The sequence below is a fragment of the Penaeus monodon genome, chromosome 26, assembly GCF_015228065.2.
Source record: "Penaeus monodon isolate SGIC_2016 chromosome 26, NSTDA_Pmon_1, whole genome shotgun sequence".
Taxonomy (NCBI): Eukaryota; Metazoa; Arthropoda; class Malacostraca; order Decapoda; family Penaeidae; genus Penaeus; species Penaeus monodon.
Genome location: NC_051411.1, coordinates 19,392,415 through 19,404,234, shown reverse-complemented (window position 1 = coordinate 19,404,234; position 11,820 = coordinate 19,392,415).

The following is an 11,820-nucleotide window of genomic DNA, read 5'->3' as shown; positions in this document are numbered from 1 at the left end:
TAAAAAAAAAATTCTCTTTGGCCAGGCAAACCCTAACGACTAGGTGGGAAAATATCCCTTTAAAGACAAGTTTGTTTTAGAAAATTAATTTAGTTATAAAAAAAATGCTAATAACACAAATTAAAAGAAAACTTAAAGCTATAACCAAATTAGTTTCTTTCGTTCTGGGTTCCTCAAGCCTATGGCCCTTAACACGCTCCCACGTGGTGATGAATGTGGCACTACATAGAGGTGCTCTCATAATTAATGCTAATAGGCTTCCATAAAGCACGAAAAGATAAAACAGGAGAAATATATATATATATATATATATATATATATATATATATATATATATATATATATATATATAAATGTAAACTAAATATCCCCAGTCCTGGGACATCCGTCGGCCTCTTCTTCCGCAAGAGAGGATGGTGTCTTCGCCTCCCCGACAGTCGGTGTCCAACTAGCTCCGCCCATCGAGCCTGTATTAAGGGCAGGAAAGGTAGCAGGTCTATATTTAAACCAGGAGTGAGGTACCGTAGAGTTTTTTCCAAGGGGACACTGCGGCTTATACACGAGGTCGGGCTGCCGAAGAAGAAATCCATAAATTTGTGTTCATTTTTTTTTTTTTTTTTCATTATAACCCCACATTCCACTACAATAACAAAAATCATGATAATAATGATAATGGTAATAATAATACTTCTCATAATATTGTTATTATTATTATTATTGTCATTATTATTACTTTCATTATTAGTATAATTGCAAAAATACTTATTATAACTGTAAAAAAATTAATAATAACGATAATAATTAAAATAATGATCTAAATAATGATTATAAAATTACTATTATTAATTTTATTATTATTAGTATAATTGCAAAAAAACATGTCATAGCTGAAATAATTCCAAAGATAATGATAATAATGATGAAAATAGTTGCTATAATGATGATAAAGCTGACAATAATGCTGATAATGCTGATAATGATGTTGATAACGATGATAATGATGATAATAATCATGATAATAAAAGTAATCGTGTCCATTTATAATGAAAAACGAGGGAAAAAAATCCCAAAATACTAGGGTAATATTAATAATAATTATAAAATTCTTTAATCATGACAATAATGATGTCATTATAATATTGTTATTAATATTATTATTGTTATTATAATCATTGTTATTATTTTTACTGGTAGTATAATTACAAAAATAATTATTATAACATTAATAATTCAAGTAATAACGATATTAACTAAAATAATGATATAAATAATTATTATAAAAACGTTATAATTCTTATTATTATTGTTATTGTTATTATTATTTTTGTAGTTGTTATTAGTAAAGTTGCAAAAATTTATATCATAACTGCAATAATTGCAATAATAATGATAATAATTGCAACAATGATTATAATAATTGCAATAATGAAGGTAATGATGATGATAATGATGATGATAACGATAATAATGATGATAATCATGATAATAATGATGATAATAACAGGAATTGTGTCCATATATAATAAAAGGGTAAAGGAAAAAAAATCCAAAAAGTCGAAAAAGCGGCAAAATCTAGCGAAATATAGCCTTTTGAGAGTATACTGCAAAATGACGATTTTTTCCATTCATTTGATGATTTTGGCAATTATTAGGGTAATAATGATAATGATTACCAGAATTATTTTAATCATGATAATAATGATAATAAAAGTGAGAATAAAGAGCATTTGGATAACATTTGATGATTATTAATATTATTAATATTATCATTATTATTATCAATATTATTATTATTATTATATTTATTATTATTACTATTATAATAATAATAATAATTATTATTATTATTATTATTATTATTATTATTATTATTATTATTATTATTATTATTATTATCATTATTATTATTTTTACTGGTAGTATAATCGCAAAAATATTTATTATAATAGTAATAATTACAATAATAACGATATTGATTAAAATAATGATATAAATATTATGAAAATGTTATTATTGTTATTAATATTGTTATTTCTATTATTAATGTAGTTGTTATTAGTATAGTTGCAAAAATATATATTATTACTGCAATAATTGCAATAATAATGATAATAATTGCAATAATAATAACAATTGCAATAATGATGATAATAACAGGAATTGTGTCCATATATAATAAAAAGGTAAAAGAAAAAAAAATCCAAAAGATGAAAAAGTGGCAAAATTCTGCGAAATATAGCCTTTTCGGAGTATACTGCAAAATGACAATTTTTTCCATTCATTTGATGATTTGGGCAATTATTACGGTAATAATGACAATAATTACCAGAATTGTGTTAATCATGACAATAATGATGATAAAACTGAGAATAAAGGGAATTTGGATAATATTTGATGATTATTATTACTACTATTATCATTATTATCATCATTATTATTATAATTATTGTTATTATTATTATTATTATTATTATTATTATTATTATTATTATTATTTTTATTATTACTTTAATTATTACTGTTATTGCCAAAAAATATATCATAATTGTAATAATAGCAAAAAAAAAAAAAAATAAATATAATAATAATAATAATAATAATAATCGTTATAATATTATTATTGTTATCTTGCTGGTAGTATAATTGGAAAAATAATTATCATAACAGTAATAATTACAGTAATAACGATATTAATTAAAATAATTATATAAATAATTATTATAAAAACGTTATTATTATTATTACTATCATTATTGTAGTTCTTATTAGAATAGTTGCAAAAATATATATTAAAACTGCAATAATTGCAATAATAATGATAATAATTGGAATAATAATGATAATAATAATGATGATGATCACGATAATAATGATGATAATCATGATAATAATGATGATAATTACTGAAATTATTTCCATATATAATAAAAAAGGTAAAATAAAAAAAAATCCAAAAGTCGAAAAAGCGGCAAAATCTAGCGAAATATAGCCTTTTCAGAGTATACTGCAAAATGACGTTTTTTCCATACATTTGACGATTTTATTATCAATAACGTTATTATTGTTATTAATATTGTTATTCCTATTATTAATGTAGTTGTCATTAGTATAGTTCCAAAAATATATATTATAACTGCAAAAATTGCAATAATAATGATAATAATGCAATAATGATGATAATAATTGCAATAATGATGATAATGATGATAATGGGGAGGATAACGATAATAATGATGATAATCATGATAATAATGATGATAATAACAGGTTTTGTGTCCATATATAATAAAAAGGTAAAAGAAAAAAAAATCCAAAAAGTCAAAAAAGAAATATAGCCTTTGAGAGTACTGCAAAATAACGTTTCCATTCATTTGATGATTTGGGGAATTATTAGTGTAATAATGACAATAATTTCCAGAATTGTATTAATCATGACATAATGATGATGAAAGTGAAAATAAAGAGAATTTAGATAACATTTGGTGATTATTAATATTATTACTATTATGATTATTATTAGCATTTATTATTATTAGCATTATTATTATATTATTAATACCATTATTATTATTATTATATTATTATTAGTATTATTATTATTATTTTATGTTATTATTATTATTATTATTATATTATTATTATTATTATTAATTTAATTATTGGTATTATTGCTAAAAAGTTTATTATAACTATAATAATAATAATAACAATAATAATAATAATAATAATAATAATAAGTATAATAATAATATACTAATATTATTATTGTTATTATTATCATTATTATCATTTTTACTGGTAGTATAATTGCAAAAATTATATAACAGTAATAATTACAGTAATAACGACATTAATTAGAATAATGATATAAATAACTATTATAAAAACGTTATTATTGTTGGTTGCAAAAATATATATTATAACTGCAATAATTTAAATAATAATGATGATAATTGCAATAATGATGATAATTGCAATAATGATGATAATTAAAATAATGATAATAATGATGAAAACAGGAAATTTATAGCGGTTTGAGAATAGAATGCAAAATGTCTTTTTTTTAATTCATTAATGATTTAGACAATTATTGGGGTAATAATGATAATAATTACCAGAATTATATATATCATGAAAATAATGATGATAAAAGTGAGAACAAAGAGAATTTGGATAACATTTGATGATTGTTAATATTATTACTTTTAGCATTATTATTATTATTATTATTATTATCAATTTTAAATTATTATTATTAATTATTATTATTTTTATTATTTTTATTACTATTATTTTTATTATTATTATTATTATTATTACTTTTATCATTTTTATTTAATGGGGCCCCAGGTCCAAGTCACCCCTGCTAAACACATCTGCATACTGAGACAGGGTGTGAGCATCTTCTCTGTCGTGCTTCCGTCAGGTTAGCGGCGCTCCGGTGCGCCAAGTCCTCGAGGAAGTCGGGCAACGGCCCCACACCAACCAACTCCTCTCTCCCCGACGACTCTTCTGGACGCTCTACTTCCTCACAAGTGCCCAGTTTTGCACCAGCTGGCACCTTCTGGGCCTTATCGGAGAAGTTGGCTACCAACACTGAAAACTAACCCTCCCTGGTCCAACAAGGCTCCGCCCAACCGCTACGCCATCAGCCAGCTGAAAGTTTGGTTGGGCCCCACGGGGGCCCTCTACTCCACGCATCACTCTTGACAGTCGACCCGGATTCTAGACTCAGTCCTGAGGGCAAGGTGCAGTCGACTCAGCTGTAACTACCTCTGCACAGCAACCTCTGGAAGCAAGGGCACCTCTTCACCGTGCACCCTCACCAGCTTCCGTCCAAGGTCGCAAAAACGCCCTTACTCTGCGTAGGTAGTCAAGGCCCAGCAAACAGTGCTCGTCCAGATCGGCCACTTTACACCGGCAGCCGCTGCACCGTGCTGCCCACGCCAATACGAGCCTCCACTGGCCCCTGAGCTGAAACACAATGCCCCGTGCCCACCACACAGTCTCTGTGGTGCGTCTGGAAGTCGCATAGTGGCCAACATATCAGGCCCGCACTAGGGTCTTCTCAGCCCCAGTGTCCACTGTCAGGCGGCATGGCTTCCATCTATTGAGCCCTCCACCTGCATCGTGCGGGTTCGACGGCAGCTTGCCAAGTCGGGGCCCGGGAATCGAGGACGGCTGGGTTTCGGCCCCATTCTCCATCTTTTCCGCCTAACCAATTCCTTAGCCTTAGGACATGCGCTGGGGAGGGTTTGACCATACCTGCCACAGTCCTTTGCAGCGCTGCTGGAAGGCATCAGAATCCGCCCGGGTTTGAGAGGACGTTTTCTCCGCTCCCTCTGACACTAAACTACGTCTGTGCCCTACCTCTCCGCACCCCCAACACAAGCCTTGGAAAGTTCTCGGGTCCCCTTTCCCTCAATGCTATTTTCTCCACTTTAGCCTTCCGGCCCCGGAGGTCACGGGGGGCTGAGCGCTGGCCCTAGGCCACTGGTTGCCTTCAGGAAGGCCTCGAACTCCAAGGCCCCGCCAGCGCCACCTGCAGTCCTCAGGGTGTGCCTGCTTGACGTAGATTTGCAGCTTCTGGTCCTGTAAAGCGTCAACAAAGAAATCACGGGCCAGGACCACGATCATCTCTTCCGCAGCCGCAGGGTAACGACCTCCTTACCAGCGCCCCCAAATCCTGCGCCAGCTGGGACAGTGTCTCGCCACGCTCACGAGTCCGCTTCTCAAGTGGGCCGATATCCCTCGGCCTGGTGGTGGTGCCAGAACGGCGTTTCAAAGCCTCTGCCACGCTGGTGTAAGAGGCCTGTTGGTATGCCGGCAGATGCCCCAACACTTCCACCGTGGGGCCCCTTATCGCTGTTACCAGCTGCAGGGCCTTCTCTTCCTGGCTCCAGCCCTGGGCAGATGCCAGCATATCAAATTGGGCAACATAGCCTCCCAGGCCACCTTCCGTCGTACTCAGCTGGCTTAACGCCTCACAGAATGTCTGGAGGCCGAGGGGCTGCAGGATGGAAAAAGGTTGCCGTGAACTAACACACCTGGGGGGAGGAAGGGGGTGAGGGAGGCAACGAGGCGGGTTGACCGGGTCCGAGTTTGCCCCCACCTATCCCCAAAGGGGAGCGGTTCCGAGGGTCCCCAGCCTTCTGCAGCGACACTGGCTGCGACACGACGCTGCGAGGCCCGGGGTTTCCTGCCACAGACCTCAGTAGACCCCAGTAAATCTGACACTCTGGCATCTGTTGCCAGAACCTCGTCTGCCTTTCTGCTTGCAACGTTATACCTCGTGACGCCGCCTTTCCTCTTCACTTCCTCCCTCAGGCCTGAACTCGCCCTTCAGAGTCTGCACCTCCTCCATCAGTTCACTCTTCACGCTGTTGCAGGCCTTGTCGGTGTACTGCTGAGTTTCCATCTTCACAGATGCAAGATTACTCTGTAGCACCTCAAAATTTGGCAGAACTGTTCCTCTGCCTTCCTTGCCTGCATCTCGACGAGATGGTGCCCCTGCTCGCGTGCCCTCTGTGCCTGCTCTTCTGCCTTTGTGCCATTTCCCTCATCCCGGCCAGCATGGCAGTGATCAGGTCCATCTGGCTCGGCTTCACCTCATTCGTGCCTCCCTCAGTCATAGCCTCTCTCTCTAATGGCTGCCCCCCATCTTTGGACGACATGATAAATCGGCGCTCTCACTGATCAAATACCCACAAACCCACTCCTGACACCAATTTGTTACGCCGGTCCGCCTCGTCTCTCTCCCACCAACATAAGGCAGGCTGGGCAGACGGCGTGTTATATACAGGGTCGTGAACACTGAACAGCTCCAAGAGGCCCCGAACACCACAGCGTCCCAGAAACACCAGGAGAGGAAACGCCAAGTGGCGGGGCGGGCACGAAATAAACACAAAGTTACATTTTTCCTTTATTTACACAAGTTATTTACCCGTACACTTTTCTATAGGCACAATACAGGGGGAAACCAGCATGTCACACTGCACGATACATCTTATAACAGGGCAACACCAGGTTTATCTCAGGTCACAAGGGCACACACGAGGTCTTCACAGGAGCAGCACCCAACCGGGGCTCTTGGTGTTCCTCTGCTCCCCCGCTCACAGCCAGCGCGTCATGTTTGCCCAGGTCCCTTCATGTTAACACATTTTTTCGCCACAGAGACAAAGACCCACTGGCGTAGCAATGCAATAATGATGATAATAATTGGAATAATGATGATAATAATTGCAATAATGATGGTAATGATGATGATAATGACAATAATGATGATAGTCATGATAATAATGATGATAATAACAGGAATTGTGTCCATATATAATAAAAAAAAGGTAAAAGAAAAAATCCAAAGTCGAAAAAGCGGCAAAATCTAGCGAAATATAGCTTTTTGAGAGTATACTCCAAAATGACGTTTTTTCCATTCATTTGATGATTTTTTCAATAATTAGGGTAATAATGATAATAATTACCAAAATTCTTTTAATCATGACAATAATCATGATAAAAGTGAGAATAAAGAGAATTTCGATAATATTTGATGATTATTAATATTGTTACTATTATCATTATTATTATCCTTATTATTATTATTATTATTATTATTATTATTATTATTATTATTATTATTAACATTATTAGGTAATATATTAGTAAATTATTATTATTATTATTATTATTATTATAATATTATTATAAAAATAATAATAAAAATAATAATAATAATATTACTAATAATATTACTAATAATGTTAATAATAATAATAATAATAATAATAATAATAATAATAATAATAATAATAATAATATTACTAATAATATTACTAATAATGTTAATAATAACAATAATAAAAACAACAATAAAATAATAATAATAATAATAATAAAAATAATAAGGATAATAATAATGATAATAGTAACAATATTAATAATCATCAAATATTATCGAAATTCTCTTTATTCTCACTTTTATCATGATTATTGTCATGATTAAAAGAATTTTGGTAATTATTATCATTATTACCCTAATTATTGAAAAAATCATCAAATGAATGGAAAAAACGTCATTTTGGAGTATACTCTCAAAAAGCTATATTTCGCTAGATTTTGCCGCTTTTTCGACTTTGGATTTTTTCTTTTACCTTTTTTTTATTATATATGGACACAATTCCTGTTATTATCATCATTATTATCATGACTATCATCATTATTGTCATTATCATCATCATTACCATCATTATTGCAATTATTATCATCATTATTCCAATTATTATCATCATTATTGCAATTATTATCATTATTATTGCAATTGCTACGCCAGTGGGTCTTTGTCTCTGTGCGAAACATGTGTTAACATGAAGGGACCTGGGCAAACATGACGCAGCTGGCTGTGAGCGGAGGAGCAGAGGAACAAGCCAAGAGACGCGGTTGGGTGCTGCTCCTGTGAAGACCTCGTGTGTGCCCTTGTGACCTGAGATAAACCTGGTGTTGCCCTGTTATAAGATGTATCGTGCAGTGTGACATGCTGGTTTCCCCCTGTATTGTGCCTATAGAAAAGTGTACGGGTAAATAACTTGTGTAAATAAAGGAAAGACTGTAACTTTGTGTTTATTTCGTGCCCTGCCTCGCCACTTGGCGTTTCCTCTCCTGGTGTTCTGGGACGCTGTGGTGTTCGGTGCCTCTTGGAGCTGTTCAGTGTTCACGACCCCGTATATAACACGCCCTCTGCCTAGCCTGCCTTATGTTGGTGGCAGAGAGACGAGGCGGACCGGCGTAAAAAATGGTGTCAGGAGTGGGATTTGTGATATTTGATCAGTGAGAGCGCCGATTTAAACATGTCGTCCAAAGATGGGGGCAGCCATGAGAGAGGGAGGGTATGGGCTGAGGCAGGCACGAATGAGGTGAAGCCGAGCCAGATGGACCCGATCACTGCCATGCTGGCCGGTATGAGGGGGAAATGGCCACAAAGGGCAGAAGAGCAGGCACAGAGGGCACGCGAGCAGCGCACCATCTCGCGAGATGCAGGCAAGGAAGGCAGAGGAACAGTTCTGCCAACTGTTGAGGTGCTAAAGAGTAATCTTGCATCTGTGAAGATGGAAACTCAGCAGTTTCACCGACAAGGCCTGCAACAGCGTGAAGAGTGAACTGATGGAGGAGGTGCAGACTCTGAAGGCGAGGTTCAGGGCCTGAGGGAGGAAGTGAAGGAGGAAAGGCGGCGGTCACGAGGTAGTAACGTTGCAAGCAGAGAAGGCAGACGAGGGTTTTGGCAACAGATGCCAGAGTGTCAGATTTACTGGGGTCTACCTGAGGTCTGTGGCAGGAAACCCCGGGCCTCGCAGGTCGTGTCGCAGCCAGTGGTTTGCTGCAGAAGGCTGGGGACCATCGGAACCGCTCCCTTGGTATAGGTGGCGGCAAAATCGGACCCGGTCAACCCCCCTCGTTGCCTCCCTCACCCCTTCCTCCCCCCAGGTGTGTTAGTTCACGGCACGCGTTCTCCATCCTGCAGCCCCTCGGCCTCCAGACATTGTGAGGCGTAAGCCAGCTGGTACGACGGGGAAAGGGGGCCTGGGAGGCATATGTTGCCCAATTTGATATGCTGGCATCCCGCCCAGGGCTGGAGCCAGGAAGAGAAGGCCCTGCAGCTGGTAACAGCGCTAAGGGGCCCCACGGTGGGAAATGTTGGGGCATCTGCCGGCATCCCAACAGGCCTCTTACCCAGCGTGGCAGAGGCTTTGAAACGCCGTTTCTGGCACCACCACCAGGCCGAGGTATATCGGGCCCCCTGAAGAAGCGGACCGTGAGCGTGGCGAGACACTGTCCCAGCTGGCGCAGGATGTGGAGGCGCTGGTAAGGAGGTGTAACCCTGGCGGCTGCGGGAAAAGATGATCGTGGTCCTGGCCCGTGATTTCTTTGTTGACGCTTTACAGGACCAGCAGCTGCAAATCTACGTCAAGCAGGCACAACCCCGAGGACTGCAGGTGGCGCTGGCGAGGGGCCTGGAGTTCGAGGCCTTCCTGAAGGCAACCAGTGGCCTAGGGCCAGCTGCTCAGCCCCCCCGTGACCTCCGGGGCCGGGAAGGCTAAAGTGGAGAAAATAGCATTGAGGAAGGTGAGCCCGAGAATTTCCAAGGCTTGTGTTTGGGGCTGCGGAGAGGTAGGGGACAGACGTAGTCAGTTTTAGAGGGAGCGGAGAAAAACGTCCTCTCAACGGAGGATTTGATGCCTTCAGCAGCGCTGCAAGGGGCTGTGGCAGGTATGGTCACCATCCGAGCGCATGTCCTAAGGCTAAGGAAATGGTATAGGCGGAAAAGGATGGAGAATGGGGCCCAAACCCCGCCGTCCTCGATCCCGGGCCCCGATTGGGCAAGCTGCCGTCGAACCAGCACGATGCAGGTGGAGGGCTCAATAGATGGGAAGCCATGCCGCTGACAGTGGACACTGGGGCTGAGAAGACCTAGTGCGGCCTGATATGTTGGCACCTATGCGACTTCCAGACGCACCACAGAGACTGTGTGGTGTCACGGGGCATTGTGTGCAGCTCAAGGTGCCAGTGGAGGTCGTATTTGGGGTGGGCAGCACGGTGCAGCGGCTGCCGGTGTATGTGGCGATCTGGGGCGAGCACTGTTTGCTGGGCCTTTACTACCTGACGCAGAGTAAGGCGTTTTGTCGAAACCCTTGGACGGAAGCTGGTGAGGGTGCACGGTGAAGAGGGGCCCTTGCTTCCCGAGGTTGGCTGTGCAGAGGTAGTTACAGCTGAGCGACTGCACCTTGCCCTCAGGACTGAGTCTAGAAAACGGTGTCGACTGTCAAGAGTGATGCGTGGAGTAGAGGGCCTCGTGGAGCCCAACCAAAACTTGCAGTGGCTGATGGCGTAGCGGTTGGGCGGAGCCTTGTTGGACCAGGGGAGGGGTTTGTTACAGTGGGTTGGGAGCAAATTCTCCGATAAGGCCAGAAGGGGCCAGCTGGTGCAAAGCTGGGCACTTGTGAGGAAGTAGAGCGTCCAGAGAGTCGTCGGGGAGAGAGGAGTTGGTTGGTGGGGGCCGTTGCCCGATTCCTCGAGAGATTTGGGGCACCGGAGCGCCGCTAACTGACGGAAGCACAGGGCAGAGAAGAATGCGTCACACCCTGTCTCAGTATGCAGATGTGTTTAGCAGGGTGACTGGACTGGGCCGCATTATAATAAAAATGATAATAGTAATAATAATAATAAAAATAATAATAATAATAGTAAATAAATAATAAAAATAATAATAATAATAATAATAATAATAATATTTATAATAATAATAATAAATAATATAATAATAATATTAGTGTTAATAATAATTACAATAATAAAAATAATAATAATAATATAATAATAAAAACAATAATAATAAATTTTAAAAAATGATAATAATAATGCTAAAAGTAATAATATTAACAATCATCAAATGTTATCCAAATTCTCTTTGTTCTCACTTTTATCATCATTATTTTCATGATATATATAATTCTGGTAATTATTATCATTATTACCCCAATAATTGCTAAAATCATTAAATGAATGTAAAAAAAAACGACATTTTGCATTCTATTCTCAAACCGCTATAATTCCTGTTACATCATTATTATCATTATTTTAATTATCATCATTATTGCAATTATCATCATTTTTGCAATTATCATCATTATTTTTTAAATTATTGCAGTTATAATATATATTTTTGCAACCAACAATAATAAACGTTTTATAATAACGTTATTTATATCATTATTCTAATTAATGTCGTTATACTGTAATATTACTGTTATAATAATTTTGCAAAATTTT